Consider the following 23,220-nt stretch of genomic DNA (forward strand, 5'->3'; position numbering starts at 1 on the left):
CTGTGGACGGGATAAATGTCTCCGTGGTAGACTGCAGAGCATCCATTTTTAAAGATGCCCATCCTTTTCCTTGCCTGTTCCTCTGTTTGCACCAAACACGTGCCCTTCTTGGGGCCAGGCACTGGCTTCCAAACACCTCTCTACCACAATCAGACTCTTCATCCTCACAGCAAAGGCCCTGCACAGTGCTGCTCCTGCCTTATAGTATCTATGGTCACCCAGCCTCAAAACCCTGCTTACCTCTTACACTTTAGAAGTTTCAGCTCACTTTTTGGCTCCCCTGCCTTCTGCCACACCCATCACCTACTGCCCGTAGCCCTTGAACATCCTTACGTCCTGGGAGCCCCTCAGTGCCAACTGGCAGAGGGCACACTATACCATCACTCACATCAGGCCTGACACATTCATTGCCCACAAACCACCGTTGTCATAATCTGTATCTAAAAAAAGTTGTGCAAAGTATCATAAGCAAACTGCCAACATGCTGGTCCTGAAATTCATTGTGTGATGTATGTACAGCAACATACAATTGCATGCTGGAAATATGTTCTTAAAATGCATTTGGCAGGCAGTGCATAAAGTCCAGCCTGCCCCCGACAAAAGGAATGTGTATTTACCTGTCTGAGCAGCTTGATCACAGAGGCCAAGGAAAAGTACACTGAGCTACCAGATGAACAAAGCCATGGAGCTAGCAAGCAGGGGAGATGAGCTCTTAACAATCACATCGGGGGATGGAGTCTGCACCCCGAGGAAGCCTTCCAGGCTCTTGAAACAGAGACAGTGAACTTTGAGGTAATAGAACGAGGGCAGAGACTTTTGAGTTAAGGGCCAAAGGGGAGCAGCAGCCTTTAGTTCATAAAAAGTGGATCCTGTTGACCTGGGAAGCAACAGTAGCTGGAAACTGATTATAGGTGAGAAACCTGCTCAGACAAATATTGTAACTTGCTGAAATTAAGTTTTAGTCACTAGAAAGCATGTTTTGTCTCGTTTTACTTGTATCATATCTGTCCCTTTCATCCTGGCCATTTAGCACTTAGATCTCTATTCTTCCTTAATAAACTTACTCTTCTTTTATTACAAAGCACTGAGAAGCTATTGTATTAAACTGGAAAGTGAGTCCTCAACTAACCTAACAGGCTGATGAGCACACAGTCTCTTTGGAGGCAGAGAATGTAACTTCTGAGTGAGAGGGACTGGACACTGCAAAGACACATCTCTGGGGAACTTGGGAATTGGGCTTTCCTGGTTAGCACCTGCAAGTCAAGGTTTGGCCTGACAGAGTCCTGAAGAGTTTGCTGGCAAGGCAGATAGGCTGGTGTGGCAGGGAGCTGACACCCAGCTTAGCAGCAGCAAAGCTCTCACTTGCTGAGGCTGAGAGGGGTGACAGTTGCTCACAGTTCTAGGTGCCACAAGAGAAGCATCACAATCCTCCCTGACTCACTCTCAACACTTCCTCTTCCAACACTGACCTTCTTTGCTATAATCCTGGACCCACCCCCAGTTTTTAAAAGAGGAACCAACAAGCAGCATCTCACGATCTCAGCTCACCCTCTGCTAACCCCTCCACCCACTTCTTGTTTATCAGCATCCTCCCACACTGGGTTATCAAATTTAAAACAAACCACAGGGCGGGGACCCACAGTTTATTGCCACACACACTTATGGTGCGGTAATAAATAAATTCCACAGCCTGTTCAAGCCTAAAGAATCTGAGCTTGGTTCAGCTCTGGTTTACACCAGCTTCTGAATAACTGAACGGTTCAAGTGCCACTATTAACTAATTCACTGCCAATCACTTTAGTGGAAACACCTAGTTTGAGTGATTATCTAGCATCACTGGATGTAGTGGCAAATATTAGGACAGCGAATTGTTGCCGAGGAGCGCTTGGGAAGAAAACAAAAGTCAAATCTCTCCACCTCTAAATGTAACATCACCTCCACCCATACCCAGAAGGATGAGAGAAAGAAGAAATGCATCCTCTCCAGCACAAAGCCTCAATTGTCTCCCAATTTCCAAACCCAAACACACATTCCTGCTGCCAAGAAAACCAACTGTCCAAGGCTTCAGCCTTTTCCCAGCCCTTCTGACAGCTGTTACAACAGCAGTCACCTGGTTTTCAGTACAGGAATCTGTAGCACAGTGAGAGCTGAAACTCTGAGGCAGCATTAAGTAAACCGAATTTAATATCAAAATGAATCCAAGGCCCTGCTGCATAACTGGAGCCTCTCCTGCATAATGCAGGCTGAATGAGCCCTACACAGGACACAGGGCCTTGTTTATAACTAATAATTGAGATGGTTGGGGGAGCGGGGGAAGAGGATGGGGAGAGAGAAGGAAAAGTGATTTTTTTTTTAAACATACCCCACGCACGATAAGATACATAGAGAATTGCATCCAGGCCCCACAAGGAGAAAGTCATTTCATGTCTACATGGCACTACACCTGAAATGTGTGTCTTGGGTTCTTGGCCCTCCAGGTCAGCATTGTAAGTTTTGCCCCCTGAGAATAAGAGGGACAGGATGCTTTGTGGAAGACACACTGAAGGCAAGGACTGAAACAGGGCACTGGACCTTGGGGCACATGAGCTTGTCGTAATGCATCCATTATGGCCCTTGGCCTTTTACACTGGAAGCTGCAGTTGCAGGTCCCGTATTTGCTCCTAGCATATGCTCTGCAGAAAGTCTCATATAGGGCTTGCTGCCTCTTACACAGAGGGGCAGGCAAAGAAGATCCAAAGGGCATTCTATGCAGGGAATAAGAACTGGCGGGGGAGATGTGAAGCCCTGGAGACAAAAGCCAGAAAAGACCCTGAAGAGTGGTGAAACTGTTTCAGGTTGTGCAGTTTTGGTCCGAAGCCCCAAGAAAAGAAATGGAGCTGTGCCACTGGTTGAAGCGTGATTTCACTATCCCTGGCCAGCAGATCACCTATCAGCTTACGTGGGCATAAAAGGACAAATTCAAAATAGTAGATACAAATACCATGATGGGAACACACACACTACTTGGTAAAAATGGGTTAGCCCCTGCAAGTATCTAATATGACCAAGGAAAGGTGATATAGTATTTCTGTAGTATCTGGCTGATGAATCTTGCCCATATGCTCAGGGTTTAGCTGATCGCCATATTTGGGGTCGGGAAGGAATTTTCCTCCAGGGCAGATTGGAAGGCCCTGGAGGTTTTTCGCCTTCCTCTGTAGCATGGGGCACGGGTCACTTGCTGGAGGATTCTCTGCTCCTTGAGGTCTTCAAACTACAATTTGGGGACTTCAATAGCACAGATATAGATGTGAGGTCTTTTTAGGAGTGGTGGGTGAAATTCTGTGGCCTGCATTGTGCAGGAGGTCAGACTAGATGATCATAATGGTCCCTTCTGGCCTAAATATCTATGAATCTATGAATCTATATAATCATTCCTCAACCACCTGTTACCTGGCTGATGGAACAGAACCAGGTTTTATGGCATCTTTGGCACCATGTAGAGGAAAGGCCATCACTACCAGACAAGAGCCGTATAACATTTCTCACCCTGCAAGATACCAAGCTGACCCTCTAGACTACAGCATTTGGAGAATTGCACTTTCACTGCTCAAGGCTCCTTCCTAGTCCACTGCACTAAAGACATCCTAACCTCTTTGAAAATCAGTACCTAAACATGACCACAAAGTTTGTGTTCACTTGCATACTGATTTTCGGGGGTAGGGTTTTTTCAGTGCAAAAGACGCTCCACAGTTCATAAGAGAAAGGCTCTCAATTAACTCGGCTGCATAATGAGACTAAGCATAGGCCCCAATAACATGGTTTTTAAAGATCCCAAGGCAATTTTTGCAACTGTGTGCATTAGCCCCAACACGCTGTGTCTTTAAGTCAGTTTGTAAAATGCCTTCAGATCCTTCTAGATGAAAGCCATCATACAAATGCTAGTCCTAACTTGGTGGAGCATTTTGGTTTTGAAATTCCCATACTCCAACGAGAAACTGCAGAACTTTGGAATTAATTTGCAAACTGGACACCATCAAATTAGGCCTAAATAAAGACTGGGAGTGGATAGGTCACTACAAAAAGTAATTTTCCCTCTGCTGATACTCTCACCTTCTATTAACTGTTGGAAATGGGCCACCTTGATTGCATTGGCTTTGTTAACACTACAGAAGTAATTTTCCCTCCCTCGGTATTCACCTCTTCTTGCCAACTGTTGAGAATAGGCCAATTCTACCTTGATTGAATTGGCTCGTTAGTATTGACCCCCCCTCTTGGTAAGGCAACTCCCATCTTTTCATGTGCTATCATATATATTCTGCTTACTGTATTTTTCACTCTATGCATCTGATGAAGTGGGTTTTAGCCCACGAAAGCTTAGGCCCAAATAAATCTGTTAGTCTCTAAGGTGCCACATGGACTCCACATTGGTTTTGCTGATACAGACTAACACGGCTAGCACTCTGAAACCTGGTATTGTATCACCTGCAATTACTGAAGAAGTTTGACGCTGTAGTTGAACCTACACAGAATTCTAGTGCCAGCACAGTGAGACTGTGGCTATGTCTACACTACAGACCTTACAGCGGCACAGCTGAACCGCTGCAGCTGCACCATTGTAAGGAGACACCTCTCCCGTCAGCATAATTAAACCACTCCAACAAATGGTGGTAGTATGGCTGGAGAGCATCTCCCGCCAACACAGCGCTGTCCACACCATTGCTTTTGTTGGTGAAACTTATGTCATTCAGGGTTGTGGTTTTTTCACACCCCTGACCAACGAAAGTGCCAGCGTAGACATAGTCTGAAGATCTGCAATGACACTAAATCACCGTAACAAATGTTGCCAGCATAGCCATTTGCGTCAGACACATCCCTCATTTTCTTTCACTTCGAGAGTAAACTCAAACTTTAAAATAAAGATGCCTGATGGCAGCATATTATTGTGCTTCTACTACCTGATCTTAGCGCATCCTCATACCCCACACCTCCAGCTAATGGAGATCAGAGCCAACAGCACCCTCCACTGAGTCTGAGGCAGGCTCCTCTTGCCAAGAGGCTCTGACAGGCAGTTTATGAAGTGAAAAAGGTAGTTATAAGCTGATGGAATAGAGCTCTGAGGCTGCTCTAAGTTATGCTGGGGACCGAATTGGAAGAACACATGGAATATACGCTAAGTTTTCCAATGTGATCTGAAAGTCCTGACCACAAGATTCCCATTCAAGTCAAAGCCAGTCAGTGTGAGACAAACACTTGTGCAATGCTTTCATGATTTATTATGTAAAAAGTCAAGCGGACCTCTTGTCTAGGATGGTGTCTGAGAAATTCAACAGTCATATCACAGCAGAAAACGGTCTCCTGACATGTTTGGGGAATTAGTGCCTTTTATGGGAGTATGCAGGAACCAGACTTTTTTTTTAGTGTTTCTTTGAGGTAACAAGAACTGGCCCATTGGGCAATAATTACCAGTTCCAGAGAAGTATTTTATCAGAAGTTCACAGAGTGATGTAAGTCTGTGAAGTGAGCCCCTGCACAAATGCACTTTTATTCCATTTCAAAAGAGACAAAAGCCTCCTCTAAAACTTTACCCAGTAATTCCTTTTTGACCTCACCTCTTGTGTCCAGGGCCATGTCTACACCACAGAATTGAAGTAATAGGGTAGAACCAGTTTAAACACAAAACATTCAATGCAACCATACCAGTCATGTGAATTTGAACCACTGGAGGTTTCACCCTGCTTCTAAACTAGTGACATTCTAAGCTGTTTCAATTGCAATCCCTTCTGGGTACCCATCCCACAGTTCACAGCAGTAAGTCCTATTTGAAATGATTTACTCAACCATTTTAATGCCTCCCGCATGGACACTGAACTGGTATTTAGCCTTGCAGAAATCAAATCTAACCCAAACTGTATTGGCTTAGGTGCAAGCCATTTGGAACACTTGCAACCATGGATTCAGAGTGTTTAACAAGCATGCCCAGGCCAAGACATTCTTAACATGGTACAATTTCTTCAGTCTACTCAATGCCAAAGAGCGGCACTAGCTTTAGAGAACTTTCAAAGAGAGTTTCCAGATAAATTGGTACAGTGTTTTAAAGCTTTTCCACATATGTTGGAGGTACATCTCCATTTTTTAGCGTGCAGCCCAGATATGAGTCATGACAGCTGCAAGCAGCTTTGTTCTTTAGCTGACATTCATAGGATGAGATTACAGTTTATCACTGGGGGGAAAGTGTGTTCAAGTTTTGTTCAGATGAAGTGTCACAAGCCACACCTCAGCTGCTGGAGGGCTATCAGAATCCATTGTCATGTCATTACAGTGCTAATCTATTTAGTAATGGAAGTCACTGGAGTTGGAAGATAAATAAGCCCTTTTTTTTTTTTAAAGTACACAATATCTCATCTTGTTCTTTGGTTCTTCCTGCCCACGCCAAATTTACTTTGAAGAAATTTGAGGGTGTTGCTTACAAGATGCAAAGAAGTCTGGTCTGGAAAACTGATTTTCAGAACACCTGCTTTGGTCTAACTGCCAAGACAGAGGAAGATTGCTGGTTTATTTGACCTGATCACTTCCTGTTCTCAGAATCAGCCCTGGCACACAACAAGGCCAACAATTTCAGACTTGAGTGCCTAACTTTAGGTATTTAAATAAAAGAGGCCTGATTTTCAAAAATGCACTATTCCTATTAACTTCCATGGGCAGTTACTGGTCTAAATCACTGCTAAGTGCACATTACATCTCCCCTGTGCCCAGTCCACACAGGATGAAGTGTTACAGCCTCACACTACAGAACCTGGTCCTTTAGTTTCAGCTGTAGAAACTTGTGCTTACAGATATGGAGGTCCCCAGTTCAATTCCCAGCGTTGGCCAAAGTGTCCAGCACACTGGCATTCAGCCTAACTTTGGGCACCTGAGTTTTGGCCCATACGCACAAAGAACTGAAATGCACTTCATCCCAAAAAGAAACACTGCATATGTTGTAAAATGGCCCATGTGGATTACATAGATAGTTGAGTGCTGGGCATAAAGGACCAGAAGCCTGGCATACCCAGAATCAGATCGCTCCCTCCAAGTGCAATTCTCATCGGGAATATCAATAATAAGCATGCTAAAAGCCCACTCAGATTTATCATCCTACTCTTTAAAGTTTTGTTGGGTTTTTTTGGTTTTTTAAATCTAATATGTCCCTATCCCCAATTCCCTATCCTGGAAGATTGATGAGAATCATCTGTAATGAAGACTAGTTCATTCTGGTATGCGCTACATATATTTTTAAAATCTTAGGACCTTTATTGATGTAATCAGCAACATTTGTACTTCTGAAGCTTTTTATTAAGGCAAAGTTGCAATAAAATATTAATATTATATCATACATTACTACTTATTTATTCAGGCTCATGTTAATATTCAAAGAACCTGACTAAAAATTCCCGCTTGCTGGGTGGGGAACACTCCTCCGAGTACACTAGAAAGGGTGACCACATTTCTGAATACCTATCCTCGTTTTGGTGCTTCTCTTGTGTTCATACTTGATGTAAAGCATTTTCCATTACAAGGACAGTCCATATTTTACTATATCACAATTCCATTGGAGAAGTCATATTTTTCCAATAACGTGCAATACAAAGACTTGCTGCTAACAATAAAGAAAAACGTAGATCCTTTTCTGGTGCACTGAGTAAGCAGATGAGAGGATATCTAGGAAGGCTGAATTTTCTAATAAAGTGAATCTCTTTAATAATTTCTTCCCCAAACCATCTAATTCCACCACATGTGCAAGTATGTCCCCCTTTCCCAGCAGTCCTTCCAACAGAGCACCTGATGTAAAGTTTCAGAGTAGCAGCCATGTTAGTCTGTATTCGCAAAAAGAAAAGGAGTACTTGTGGCACCTTAGAGACTAAAATTTATTTGAGCATAAGCTTTCATGAGCTACAGCTCACTTCACCGGACGCATGCATCCGATGATGTAAAGTGTTACCCGAGTCCAAAACAATTGCTGAAAAGGATGAACTGCTCTCCTTTTTAAAGGAGTGCTTTGTTGACATGTATACTGGATTATTCTTAACTATTGCACTAGTAATCAACACATGCAACAGAAAAGAGAATCACATTATTGCACAATCTCATTTTGGCATCATAAGCGGACAGAGCTGGAGAACATACCACACCCTGAACCACTCTAACCTCTGGCTCATTTGATCTGCTAATTTTTTGTCCTCCTGGAACCCATACCGCACCTGAGCGTTCCCTGCACCAAAGACCATGTTTGCATTGTCCTTTGCCAAGGCTGTGAGTCATCAAGGCAAGTTGCTATAGCCTCCTCTGAAACAGACAAGGGGACACCAGGCAAAATTCTTGAGCATTCTTTGCAAAACAAAAACAAGGTCTTTCTAAATACAATCTTAAAAAATTGGCAGTTGCCACCCATAATCCTCAAACTTCTGAGATTTCAAGGGAAAGACCAGGTTTACTTAAATTTAAGGTTCATAAAAATGTATCTGTCTGTGTACCTCCAGATGTATATACATCTACCTAAAAGCAAATAAAGGAAAAACATTCCTCCCTTAAAAAATAAAAATCACTTATCCACTCTCTTTACCTCATTCCCTAATGCAAATGCCTGAAAGATGAACCTTGCACTGCACCCTAAAAATCAAACTCTGGCTACCTCAGAGCAGGTAAGGAAGCCACTTCCAAAGCTGAAGACCTTCCATGGAGAAAGTCCTACACCAACCCTGTTTGTCTCTGTGTAATGCTATCTTGAGAACCTCAGTTTATTAGCAGTAGTATTGCCATAGACCCTACAAGTCCCAGTCATGGACCAGGAACCAACTGTGCTAGGCACCATACAAACCCAGTATTAAAAGATGGCCCCTGCCCTGCTAGCCTTGGTTTCTAACCGTTGTAATAATCATAATTAAGTCTTCTTACACTGAAATAGCTTGCCCGCGTTGCTACAACTGTACACATGCACTGTACAAAGTCTGGCACAATCAGTCTCTTGCTACAATTGTATACATGCACCCTACAAAGTTTAGCATAGTCAGTCTCTTGTACAGTGCACAAATACAGTTGTAGCAACACAGCAGCAAGTTAGTTCGGCATAAGACTACTGAATTATGATTCTTATTGTAAAAAGAAAAGGAGTACTTGTGGCACCTTAGAGACTAACCAATTTATTTGAGCATGAGCTTTCGTGAGCTACAGCTCAGCTCACGAAAGCTCATGCTCAAATAAATTGGTTAGTCTCTAAGGTGCCACAAGTACTCCTTTTCTTTTTGCGAATACAGACTAACACGGCTGTTCCTCTGAAACCTGATTCTTATTGTATTATGTCTCTACCTGACTACATAGTAAAGATTTCACAGATGCTTTAACTACAGTGAAATACTTGGTAGAAATATATGAAATAAATAATCTTAGTTAAATACTCAGTGGCCCTCTCTGATGCCCCATCCACACCCTGACCCCGAAACCCTGAGGGGAGGGCAGCAACCCCATAGTCCTAGGTCCTCTCCAACACCCCAATCCCCTCCCACATTATTCTTCATTACAAAAATAGACTTAACATTACAGTAGATACATGTCAAGCTACACGTCATTACAATCAGGTGGTAAGTACAAAGTTCCAGAGTTACTTTGTGATGTACCTTAAATAAGGGCAAATGAAAAACTCTTTCTCACGAAAGCAGAGTCCTCAGCACTAAATAAAATAGGGACATAAACTAGAGAGGGTGTCAGCTTCAAAGTCCATCATATCATCTCTGCAGGATTAGCAGTCACCAGGTAAAAGTGTTCATACCTAGACTTCAAAGGAAGCGAGAGTAGAAATGGCAGACCCTTAGAGGAGGGGACTGGAATAGTCTCACTGATAGTTATGTCCTCAGCCACTGGGATGCTGGAATAAAGGCAGAGTCCATGACAGCAGAGACAGAGACAGAGACAGAATGACAGAACGGTAATCTCCAATTTATCAGGACTTTAACTATAAGGTTAGCTTGACTGTTGCCTACCCTGTATACTAGAAATGAAGTTATCTACTAATAAACTTCAGAACTTCCAAACCTAAATGGCACTGGCGACCCCCTGCACCAAGTTGCAATGCCCAGAGTGGGGAGCCCTCCGCCCCCCAACCCTGGCCACCCATCTACACCAAGCCAGCATTAGGGTTGCAGTACTGGGGTAAAAGGGTGCTGCTGTGGGTGGTCGGTGCCTTCTTGCAGGGCCATTCTTAGGCATATGCGGCTGCATAGGGCACCCAAAAATTTGGGGCACCCCTGGGTCTTAGTGTCCACCCTCCCTCCTCTTCCAATCCCTTTCTTCCACACTCCCACCACAACTGGCTGCAGCAGCCTGGTGAGAGGGGATCTAGTACTTAAAAGTGAAAAAGCCTTCCAGCCTGCCAGACTTATTAGCACAACACTGAAACTGTTAAAGAACCATTCAAGTGGTAATGACAGGTTTCAGAGTAGCGGTCCTGTTAGTCTGTATCTGCAAAAAGAAAAGGAATACTTGTGGCACCTTAGAGACTAACAAATTTATTTGAGCATAAGCTTTCGTGAGCTACAGCTCACTTCATCGGAGCTGTAGCTCACGAAAGTTTATACTCAAATAAATTTGTTAGTCTCTAAGGTGCCACAAGTACTCCTTTTCTTCAAGTGGTAATGAAGCCATTTAACAGGCATTTGCCAACCCTCAGGTATATACTGTCAGTTTCTGAATTTACTGACAAAAAACAGTTGTGCATTACTGTAATATTTACTCAGAACATGTTAGTCCACAGAACCTTAGTTTAACATTTGCTTTAAAATATTTCATTACTGTGTTGCTGAAGATTATAAAATCACATCTTTAAAAAATCCTTGCATAGATTTTTAGATACACAATCCGAGTATTCATCTTAGCCTTAAATGCCTGGATCTTCAGACATATCGTTTTTTAAATAAATCCTTCTAAAGACCACCCTCATCTAAAATACACATGCAAGCCCGGGTTGCCATTAGGCATGGTGCACCAGATTAATAATAGTGCATAGGGCACCATAAATCGTAAGGACAGCCCTGCCTCCTTGGCAAGGCAAGGAAGAGGTGACAGACAGTGTGCGCACCCATTGAATTGGAAGTGTTACACCCTCCACTTCCAGAGGCACAAAGAGACATGGGTTACAGTGGTGAGGTCTAGATCCAACAAAAGCACTCACTATGCCTAGATAGATGCAGATGGAAGGTGGTGCTCCTGATTTCCAGTGCTACCTAAATTCTGGAAGCGGCAGACAACCAAAAAGGACTCCCAAACGCTAATTTGCTGAGCAAACTCCCATCCTCAACAGATAAGCAGCAGGGAAATGTAAAATCTAAATTTAAAAATGAACTGCTATTTTCTTTTGAAATATGTTAACATGCAGACATAGGGAAAAAATATCAAACAATAAAGAAATCACTATGAACAAGATTTCACATTTGGCATTCTCCCAAGCTAACAGTGAAATGAAATAGTCGAGCAGCACAACTAACTTCATCCCATGGCAGAAATTTTAAGTGGTTAAGATAAAAATATCAAGAGGAAAACAAAAAAGAAAAAGAAAAAAAAACCACTGAAATTTTGTAAAGCAGAAGTTACTTGAACAAAATTCTTGACCTGGTGATTAAGAGTAAGGAAGAAAGCTTGCTCCCAGGTTACTAAGAAAAGAGCAAGGCTAAAAACATAACACAGAAAAAATATACTTTATATTTTAATTATTTTGAGACCCTGGTGTCAAAGAGAAGACTAGTTAATATAAAAGCATTACCAATAAAGTAGTTGTTTTTCATCCCTTCCCACACTGAAAAACCAGCTTTTTTCTGCATTTTTTCCTGCATCACGGCTCTGTCCAGCCTGGAAGAATCCATAAGCACCAGAGAATAAGTGAGATAAGCACATCACAAAACCAAAAGCTGAGCAATTGAAATGGGAAGGAATTTTCAGCAGGCTTCTTGAAAAACAAAAAAAACCGTGAAGTTGAGTAAATGTTGGCCTTGGTCATCGTTGCTATGTCTACAGAAGACACTAAGGGCTGGTATACGCTATAAAGTTAGGTCGAGCTAGCTAAGTTGCTCAGGGTGTGAAAATTCACTCCTCGGAGAGATTTAGTTAAGCCAAACTAAACCCCAGAGTAGACACCACTAGGTCCAATGGAAGAATTCTTCAATCAACCTAGCTATCGTCTCTTATGGCAGGTCTACACTACGGGGTTAATTAGATCTAAGTTCGGCAACTCCAGCTATGCGAACAACATAGCTGGAGTTGACATCCCTTAGGTCGACTTCTTGCAGTGACCACACCACGCTGGGTCAACGGCAGAAATTTACCTTATGCTTCTCATTCCGGTGAAGTACCGGAGTCGACAGGAGAGCGATCAGCAGTTGATTTAGTGGGTCTTCTTCACTAGACCCGCTAAATTGACCCTCGGTGGATCGATCGTCACAGTGCCGATCCACAATAAGTGGAGACAAGCCCGCAGAGAGGTGGATTTACTACAGCGGGAAGAACCTCTTTCATCACCGTAATAAGCATTTACACTACAGTTCTGCAGCCATAGTGTTTCTAGTGTAGACATATCTTCAGAAAAGTTAAGGCTAAAGGTGTGAAGTCAATGTGCATAACTTAAAATTTAATTCACCTTAACTTTCCTGAGTGTCTCTGTGTAGACAAGCCCTAATTGAATGTTTTGGAGAAAGGATATCTTTAATAGGGATCCAATAAACTTAACACTTTCTACTGCAAAAGCTCACAATACACATGATCAGAGATGCCCTAGAGGTCCTCCAGTAAAACCAAGGAAAACCAGTAAAACCACACTTGACACGCTCCATATTCCCAAGGTTAAATAGATGAGCAGCAAATCAAAACCACTTTTTATAAAAATATTTCAGGCCTTCTTCATACAGTACTTCAAAAAGAGCACAACTCTGTTTTTTTAAAACATTTTGCAGTTCACCTCTAAAAAGACCTAACTTCACACCACACACTTTAAATTGTATATTATGTTTGGAATTATTCATTTTTGTATTTTAACTATTGGACACTTACTTCTAGAGAGAGACTTTGTATTTATATTGGTCTTCACTGTACAGTAATAGTTGCTGAGAGAAAAAAGGCATCTTAGAGCACTTCCCTAATTAAAAGCTAGTAAAATTCTAAGCACAAATCACAAGACAAGCTAAAAATAGTTCAGAGCTGCTAGGAATGTTTGAAGGTAACAAAATCCTCAATTACATGCCTATTGCTTAGGCTTGCCAAAAATATGCAAATTTGTTAATTTCATACACTGTAATCAGACCCTGAATGTCAGTTTTCCAGAGTATCGTATACAATAACTTGAACATGCTAATATGGGCGAGCCAAATGTAATCTGTAAGAGATGTTTAGAAAGGTGAAAAGGAAGATTTTCAGATGTACCCGAGATATCCGCCTACTCTATTTATCTATGGACAGGTTAACTGGAACAAGTGCTGTCATGAATGAGTATTAAATAAAATGTTAACTTTGTCAAACAGGCTTCTTCAAAGAAATATGGATGCCCTGATTAGAAACTCATCCTCTCACACTGCTGATTAGGACAGAGTATATAAACAATACATCTGAAGAGAAATCCAGATAGCTAAAACCCTGAAGCTAAAAGTCTCCATTACTCTTCCAAAACTGGTTTACAGAGAGGTCTCTGTTGTGTACTGTAGATTCAGTGCACATTCAGTTTTTAAGAATCTTCAGAGTCTAAGAACATAAGAACAGCTATACTGGGTCAGGCCAATGGTCAATCTAGCCCAGCATCCTCTCCTCCGACAGTGGCCAATGCCAGATGCTTCACAGGGAATGAACAAGACAGGCAGTCATCTAGTGATCCATCCCCTGTTGTCCACTCTCCCATTCTGGCAAACGGAGGCTAGGGACACTCAGAGCATGGTGTTGCATCTCTGCCCATCCTGGCTAATAGCCATTGATGGACCTATCCTCCAATAACTGATCTTATTTTGTTTTTTTTTAACCCTGTTAGAGCTTTGGCCTTCACACCATCCCTGGCAAGGAGTTCCACAGGTTGATTGTGTGTTGTGTGAAGTACTTCCTTTTGTTTGTTTTAAACCTGCTGCCTATTAATTTCATCGGGTGACCCCTAATTCTTGTGTTATTTACTCTTTCACATAACATTTCCTTATTCACTTTCTCCACACCAGTCAAGATTTTATAGACTGGTATCATCTCCACCCTTAGCTGTCTCTTTTCCAAGATGAAAAGTCCCAGTCTTTTTAATCTCTCCTCATACGGAAGCTGTTCCATACCCTTAATCATTCTTGTTGCCCTTCTCTGTACCTTTTCCAATTCAAATATATCTTTTTTTGAGATGGGGTGAACAGATCTGCAAGCAGTATTCAAGATGTGGGCATACCGTGGATTTATAAAAAGGCACTATGATGATATTTTCTGTCTTATTATCTATCCCTTTCTTAATGGTTCCTAACATTGTTAGCTTGACTGCTCTTGTGCATTGAGCGGATGTTTTCAGAGAACTATTCACAATGACTCCAAGAGCTCTTTCATGAGTAGTAACAGCTAATTTAGATCCCATCATTTTATATGCATAGTTGGGATGATGTCTGCTAATGTGCATTACTTTGCATTTATCAGCATTGAATTTCATCTGCCATATTGTTGCCCAGTCACCCCGATTTGCAAGACACCTTTGTAACTCTTTGCAATCTGTTTTGGACATAACTATTTTGACTAGTTTTGTATCATCTGCAAATTTTGCCACCTGTTTACCCCTTTTTTCAGATAATTTATGAATATGTTGAACAGCACCTGTACCAGTACAGACTCCAGGGGGACACTACTTCTCTGCATTCTGAAAACTCACCCTTTATTCCTACTTTTTGTTTCTTATCTTTTGACCAGTTACTGATCCATGAGAGGACCTTCCCATGATTGCTTACTTAGATTAAGAGCCTCTGGTGAGGGACCTTGTCAAAGGCTTTTTGAAAGTCTAAGTACACTATATCCACTGGATCTCCCTTGTCCACATGTTTGTTGACCCTCCTCAAAGAATTTTAATAGATTCGTGAGGCATGATTTCCCTTTACAAAAGCCATGTTGACTCTTCCCCAACAAATAGTGTTCATCTATGTGTCTGATAATTCTGTTCTTCACTGTAGTTTCAACCAATTTGCCTCCTACTGAAGTTAGGTTTACCAGCCTGTAATTACCAGGATCACTTCTGGAGCTTTTTTTAAAATTGGTGTCACATTAGCTATCATCCAGTCATGTGGTACAGAAGCTGATTTAAATGATACTTTACACACCACAGATAGTAGCTCTGCAATTTCACATTTGAGTTCTTTCAGAACTCTTGGGTGAATACCATCTGGTCCTGACGACTTATTACTGTTTAATTAAACAATTTGTTCCAAAACCTCCTCTAACACCACCTCAATCTGGAACAGTGCCTCAGATTCATCACCTAAAAAGAATGGCTCTGGTGTGGGAATCTCCCTCACATCCTCTGCAGTGAAGACTGATGCAAAGAATTCATTTAGTTTCTCCGCAATGGCCTTATTGTCCTTGCGTGCTCCTTTAGCACCTCGATCATCCAGTGGCCCCATTGATTGTTTAGCAGGCTTCCTCCTTCTCATGTACTTAAAAAAAAAATGCTGTTATTTTTTGAGTCTTTGACTAGTTGTTCTTCAAATTATTTTTTGGCTTGCCTAATTATACTTTTGCACTTGACTTACCAGAGTTTATGCTCCTTTCTATTTTCTTCAATAGGATTTAGCTTCCGGTTTTTCAGGGATGCCTTTTTGCCTCTAGCTGCTTCTTTTACTTTGTTGTTTTGCCATGGTGGCACTTTTTTGGTCCTCTTACTATGTTTTTCAACTTGGAGTCTTCAGTCTCACTACTGATCTGTCACTGATGCCTCACAACCTTACATTATACAGCCTTCTTTTAAGCCAAAAGCCCCGCAGCAGCCCTTCTGTGGCACTGCTTTGGATGCTGACTGCAACTTTCTTTGCGACCTCAATCAAGATATTTGCTCTACATTCTACATCCTGAATTTAATTTCTCTGAGACAAGCTTTCGAGTTCACACAGAGCTGAAGGTCACCTGAAGAAGAGAACTGTGTAAGCTCAAAAGCTCCTCTCTCTTATCAACAGAAGTTGGCTCAATAAAATACATTCTCTCACCCACCTTTTAAAGAGGATAGTTAGATGAAACAATCCACGTTGACTCAAAGAACAAACTCTGCATCTGTTATCTATGTATGACAAGCAGTATTCCTCTTACCAACATTATATATGAAATAAGAGACTGTGAAATGTTAATTGATAAAAATGCATATTTCATGCAGGAAAAGATCTGAATATATAATGTCACCTGGATGCACTTTTGTACTCCACCCATCTTGCATAAAACCCAGTTAGTCACTCTCTTGTATTGCTAACAATTCTAGAACATCTTGAGTATTACTTATGCAGTGAAGGCAGACCCTCCTTAATGGACAGCCTAGCTTAAGGCAGACTTATTTTGATTTGGTTTTATTTTTTCCAGTTACAAGATAGCAACAGATGCAGCAAAATGAAGTTAGTAAGCTACAGTTTCAGAATCCAACCCCCTCTGAGAGAAGATGAGGCATCTACTACAAAACATGTTTTTTTTCACCTTTTACCAATACACATGAAACAAGAAATAGAAGGGGAGGTGTTAAAGGAAGTGGAAACAAACTGCAACACAGTCTACACATTTCAAGATGGGTTAAGTGACTTCATGTAGTCCAGAAGAGGATTCCATATTTTAAATAAAGTCTTCTAGTAAAAAGACCCCCAAGACAGAAGTTATAAATTTTTTTTAAAAAGACATACTGAGCAAAACTAGAATCATGAATATTAACAGACCAGTTAAATGGCATACTGGATAAAACAATACTGACAGAATTTTTCTGGGTGGCTTTAAAATCCTGCCTGAAACAATAAGAGCATTTGCACATAAAATGCTGCTTCAGACACAACAAAATCAAGTGAGGATCCTTGAGACTATGTATGTCTCATACTTAATTGCTGGACAGTGGGGTGCATTTATCTCAGTTCAACCAACAGAAAGCACTGGATTTCCAAAGTCAGAGAAGCTACAGGAATGAGGATCTGCCTACCAGGGCAGGGCGGGGGGAGAAAGGGGAACAGTAGCTGAGAAATAAAAAAGGAGATTCCCAAAGGTTAGGGGAAGCTTGAGAATAATACTGAGTAATTTACTCTGCATAACCCAGTTCTTAACAAATCAGTTATATAGACACTATGGTAGTTTGCACAAGAGAATTTGACTTTTAAGAATGAAAAAGCTAGACAGACTCTTAGAAACATAAGTGTGTGGTATGACCTAAATGATGAAAGAACAAGTAGTTAAGTGAACCACAGCACCTGCTAAATTTTTAATCACTAATGTTCTCCTGGCTTGCAGCAAAGCAAGCATACATTAGCTTCCAAGCCCTACAAACAGGAGTATAGAGTAATAAATTAGAACAGTAAGATTTTCCCTGGCAGAAATTCAATTTCAAGATCACCTAAACCCATTATTTTACAACTAACCGCACCCCCTGCATTTGTTGATTTTTTTTTAATCCTCCTGACATAAAAAGCATATTACATTCAATTTTTTAGTTTTCCCCAAGTTTTCTGGTTCCAATCAGCGCAAACATTTCTGTGTAAGATAAGACTAGTATGTTTTCACTCTTCAAGAGTATTTAATAGTCACTAGAATGCCCACTGAAAGACATGGTTGAACTTCAGAGAAAAGTGAGTGTGTGTGAGGATTAATTTTGTAATCACATAGACAGTAGGAATAGCAAATGGTACAGCAGATTTTTCCCCTACCACAACAGAAAGAGGTAAGATTCTTTGGTGGAAATGACAGAGGGAGGAAGAAAAGAAACATATGCTAATTCCAGAACTGCAGCCAGATTCTGCTACTTGTGGCAATTCTCCTAATCTCATTAATCATGTTTTAACAAGAGCAATATTCACAGAAATGAGCAAGTCTCAGCTGCACTGACCTTTGAACATTAAAGCTGAGCAAAAAGGCTCAAAATGGTGTTTTAAAACAAGTTTAAATTTCACTATTATATACAGCAAAAATAAATCAACAGTTTTCTGTGCAGCACATAATGTTAGTGAAAGGTACCTTGCAGGTTACAGACAAACTTCCTCGTTTTGTAACCCAAAATCAGTTTCTAAAGACTTGAACATTAAATCCAGTGACCAGAAAAGCCCTAAATTGTCTTAGACACGAACAAAATGGTTTTCTGTATTTGTATAGAAGACATTTTGGGAAAAGATACAAATTTAATTACTAACTGGAGATATGCAAGTTTTCAACGATAGAGCAGCATTGAATCATAGGCTTTGGTAACAGACTCAGCTATAAATTTGTCTTATTGATGCTTGCTTTTTAATAGCAACCTTTGCAAGACTCCTTACCAAAAAAAACAACAATGATATTTTGATTGGAACCAGCTACCTAATCTGCAGTTTGAACATATTTACATCCACACAACAATGTTGGTTTTTGGAGAGGGGGTGGGGGAGAGAAATGGGAACCAGTAGAACACTCTGTGCTACTTATCAACTATTACAATAATTGTGCTAGATTGAGAATACTACTAACATGTCAGCCACAAAGGAATGCAAAAAGAAACTAAAGCCAGTACTTTGTAACAAAGCTGTTGCCACCCAGAACTTCATGGCTGTTGCTACAGTACACAGCCACTCAGAACTCACAGCAACAACAAAGATAGAAAACTCTGTTCTTCTTGCTCCAGATGCACAGCACTTCCTAGCACTTGAACTAGAGGTGAATATCATAACATAAGGTTTTATCACAAACAGTTAATTATGCCATTCTCATTCTATCCAGCGGAACACTATGGTACATGTTAGCAGCTCATTGCAATAGGCTTCCTGAATCACAAAATATGCAAAAATAATTTTATACTCCTGAGAAAATAAAACATGCTATTGCATCTCAATGCTTGACAAGTTGTCTCCATATGTTCACAATCCCTTTCATATCTGAACTGATGCAAAAGTAAGTTTTAATGTTTCATCTACCTTTAACAATACAAAGTCTGTGCATCTGAAGTATTTTTAATAATTCTCTAGTCACATAAGAAAGAACCAACTCAGTCACAGAGCATGCAAACATATTTGAAGACTAGCCCCGGTATTAAATCAAATCAGAAGCTCTCAATTTATCAGCCATATTAAAATGCAACTTCTAGTTATTAAGTGCATGTCATTAAAAAGGTTTCAGAGTAACAGCCGTGTTAGTCTGTATTCGCAAAAAGAAAAGGAGTACTTGTGGCACCTTAGAGACTAACCAATTTATTTGAGCATCCGATGAAGTAAGCTGTAGCTCACGAAAGCTTATGCTCAAATAAATTGATTAGTCTCTAAGGTGCCACAAGTACTCCTTTTCTTTTTTCATTAAAAAGGGTAATTTGAAAAGTGTTACTCAATTAACAGACATTGTCTTTGTTATCCACCTGCTTTTGATAAGGCATCAATCACCTTCTGGATAGTAAAAAGAAAAGGAAGACTTGTGGCACCCTAGCGACTAACCAATTTATTTGAGCATGAACTTTCGTGAGTTACAGCTCACTTCATGGGATGCATTACGTGGAAAATACAGTGGGGAGATTTATATACACAGAGAACATGAAACAATGGGTGTTACCATACACACTGTAACAAGAGTGATCAGGTAAGGTGAGCTATTACCAGCGGGGGAGGGGACCTTTCGTTTGTTTGAAAGATAGTCCTTCTCTTTCCCTCAGAAAGGCCCTGGTTTCTGACAAATTTACCTTTCAAGCAGAGAGCGGGACACATTACCTCCCAAAACCAGTCAATGAGGCTCTTTCATTCAGCGATAGAGAAGGCATGTAGCAGTTGGAAAGCAACACAAGGCGCTCCCTTCCCCCTCCCATCAGGACTGAACACACTGCATTCAAAACACTCCCAGTCCCTGAAGCAAAGGATTACCCATTTATTGAGGAGGAAGCAAAACACTGAAAGATTCCAAGGGCCAAATATATCCCTACTGCAACTTCAGTGAAGTTAACTGTTACACCCTGGATTAATTTGGTCACAAATGACCACATTACTCAAATTTACCAATATCATTTCATTCATCCAGATACACTACCTAGACTCCGAGTACACACTTAGCAAAGAAAGAGTACAGCAGTATTTCTGCCATGGTGTTTAGCAGTAACATTAGCATACCCACAGACCTTTATGAGGTTTAGACTTGGGACTTCCAAAACAACTGTGGCCACCTCAGTGTTTACTGTTTTCCTATAAGGATATCAGAAGGGGACCCAAATATAACAATAAAGGTTTATATAGAACCTTTCATCCAAGCACCAAAAAGAGATCCACAAATATTCATTAAGCCTTGCCACACTCTGTGAGAGAGGTATTACCCCCATTATACAGACAGATATATGCATGTTTCACCTATATTTAACCATACAATTAGGGTATGTCTACACTACAAAATTATGTTGACCGAAGTTACGTCAACATACAGCCAACGCAGTAATTAAATCATTTTACATGTCCACACTGCTCCTTGTGTTGACAGTGCACGTCCTCACCAGGAGCATTTGCACCAATTTAACTGTCAGTGTGGGGCATTATGAGCCGGCTTCTGAAAGCTAGCAACAGTCACTGTAAGCAACGCAGCATCTACACTGACACCACATTGACCTAAGCACTTTGCCTCTCGTGGAGGAGTTATTAAGTCGATGTAGCGTGTGAGTTACATTGGCAGGAGCGACATTTTAGTGTAGAAACTTAGTTAGGTCGACGAAAGCTGCCTTACGTGGAACTAACTCTGTAATGTAAACCAGGGCTTAGTGTAAAGAAGAAACTAGGTTTTATTTTGTTAAACAAAAAGCTACAACTCATTGTTTCGGGTGCAACCTTTAAGGGACAATATCATCTGGATAAAAATATCACATCCACTTGAACTGTATTTTTAACCTTTTGAGTTATTATACAATGCCCATCTGAGCACATATTGCTACAAGTAACATCTAAACTGTTTTTAATAGTGAACAGAGTTCCATTTTTTGGACTGCAGTTTGGATTCAGCTTCACAAAAACTTCTTTGGAGGTTTCACAAAGCAACAGGGGAGAAAAAGAGAAAAACCTCAGAAAAATGGGGTGGTAAAACCACAAAAACTGGCCAGGAAACTCTGGACAGGTATAAAACTTTAACTCTCTTTTAAAAGTTGATTAGATTTCCAGTTGGCAGTGTTCTTAGAAAAGATTCAGTCCTTTCATGTTGCACATAGGTATGTTAAAGATTTACCAGTTTTATAGGACATGGCACACAGACTCATCTTAGTCTACTGCACAGAGTAGTGAAGTCACAGCCACAGCCTGACCGCATTACCCCCCTACATTATGACTTCACTGCAGCTGAAGCCAAAGCATCTTATACCTGTCCTCCCAGCCCCACTATAACTGCAGCACGCAGGAGGACGAGGCTACAGCAGGAAGCCCCACAGAGGGGGCATCCCAGCAACAGAGAGGGGAAATGAACCCCCATAAGGGGTGCGGGTGTCCTAGCCACATCCAGCCTTCTGTAGGGGGGTGGATCCTCTATGAAGGGACAACAGAGTGTGTTGTAGACCGATATCGTGTGAAGGACCTTCTAAATGCAAAGAAGGGCACGGGAGCCCCCCCAGCGCTGGGGACAGGGAGCCCCATCCATATCCCCGCAGCAGCGGGGGGCAATGGAACACCATGCAAGAGCACCCCGTGCCCATGGCTGCAGCAGGGAAGGGGGGGGAAGGGAGCCTAATGGGGGGCCGCAGAGGGGGAGAGCCCGAACGGGGGCTGTGGTAGGGAGGGGAGGAAGGGCCCCCCGGTCCCCAGCAGCAGAGCCGGGAGCTGCAGAGGGGAGTCAGCCATGGGGGACCCCACCCTACGGGGCCCGCGGCCGGCAAACCAGGCCCGGTTGCCCCTGCCTGGCGCTTGGCTCCGGCCCGACCGCCCTCCCAGACGCGGCCCCCTCGCGGCCCCAGCGCCGCCGCGGCCAGGCAGGAAAGACCGCGGCTGCGTCCGGGGCCTGCTCGCGGCGCCCTCTCCAGCGCCCGCCCGGGCGGGCCCCACGCCGGGATCCCCCCTTCAGCCTCCCGAGCGGGACCCACCTGCCCGGCCGCCCCGAGCCCCCGCTCCCGGGGCTGCTCGGGCCCCGGGCCCCTCCCCCGAGCCGCGGCCCTACCGGGTACAGGGCGCCGGCCCGCCTGGGTCGCAGAGCAGCGGGGGGCCCGGAGCCGGTGGCGGACGGGCGGCTCAGCAGACCCCGGTCGCTCGGCACAGCCGGATCCCCCCACAGCGGAGCCAACTTGTTCGGGGTGGAGCCGCCGCGGCCTCGCCAATCCGGGCCCGGGGCGGAGCCGGCGCTGCAGAGCGGGGCCCAGGCAGCTCCCCTCCGTCCCCCCCCGCGCCAGGCCCCGGGACCTGCCAGCCGCCTCCTGCCCCCCCCCCGCCAGGCCCCGGGACCTGCCAGCCGCCTCCTGCCCCCCCCGCCAGGCCCCGGGAACTGCCAGCCGCCTCCTGCCCCCCCGCGCCAGGCGCCGGCCCGGAGCCTCGCGGGGACACCAGCCCCCGGTCCAGCGCCAGGCACTGGGAGAAGCAACCCCCCCCCCCGTGCCAGGCACCGGGAACCGCCAGCGTCTCGTCCCCCCGTGCTAGGCACCAGGAACTGCTAGCCCCCCCTTCCCCAGTACCAGGCACCGGGAAAAACCACCACCCCCATGCCCGGCACCGGGAGAAATCAACTCCCTCCTCCCCCCGTGCTAGGCACCGGGAGCCTCAGTGGACACCAATCTTCCCACACACACACAAACACATTGTCATGCACTGGCAGCCATAGGGACCCCAGCCCATTACACACACTGGGAAACACCTGCTTGCCCCCCCGCGGCAAAGCAAAACACGGGGCACTAGCTCGCTCCACTTCAGTGTTGGGCATTGAGAGACACAAGGCACTTCCCCTCCCCACTGCCTGGCACTTTGCATAAATAATTAAATATTCATTGGGCTAGAGGTTGGCTCTATAGCTTGGTGGTTAAGTCAGAGGAGAGTCAGCTTCTTACTCCTATACATACTGAATTATTTATACGAAGTGGGACAGTTTCAGCAGGAAAGAGTG

At 43.1% G+C, this 23,220-nt stretch overlaps 1 protein-coding gene across 11 annotated transcripts in view; it reads right to left on the reverse strand.

Moving 5' to 3' along the window:
* FBXO34 (F-box protein 34) overlaps positions 1–22,480 on the reverse strand; it is a 66,975-nt gene extending 44,495 nt beyond the window's left edge. For 6 of the 11 annotated variants that reach the window (XM_048852431.2, XM_048852434.2, XM_048852433.2 and 3 more), the window contains exon 1: positions 22,288–22,478. The gene's annotated coding sequence lies outside the window, so the exon portion shown is untranslated. The other 5 variants (XM_048852437.2, XM_048852439.2, XM_048852435.2 and 2 more) reach the window with 3 other exon arrangements.
* Positions 22,481–23,220: the final 740 nt, after the last annotated feature.

The sequence above is a fragment of the Caretta caretta genome, chromosome 6 (genome assembly GCF_965140235.1).
Source record: "Caretta caretta isolate rCarCar2 chromosome 6, rCarCar1.hap1, whole genome shotgun sequence".
Taxonomy (NCBI): Eukaryota; Metazoa; Chordata; order Testudines; family Cheloniidae; genus Caretta; species Caretta caretta.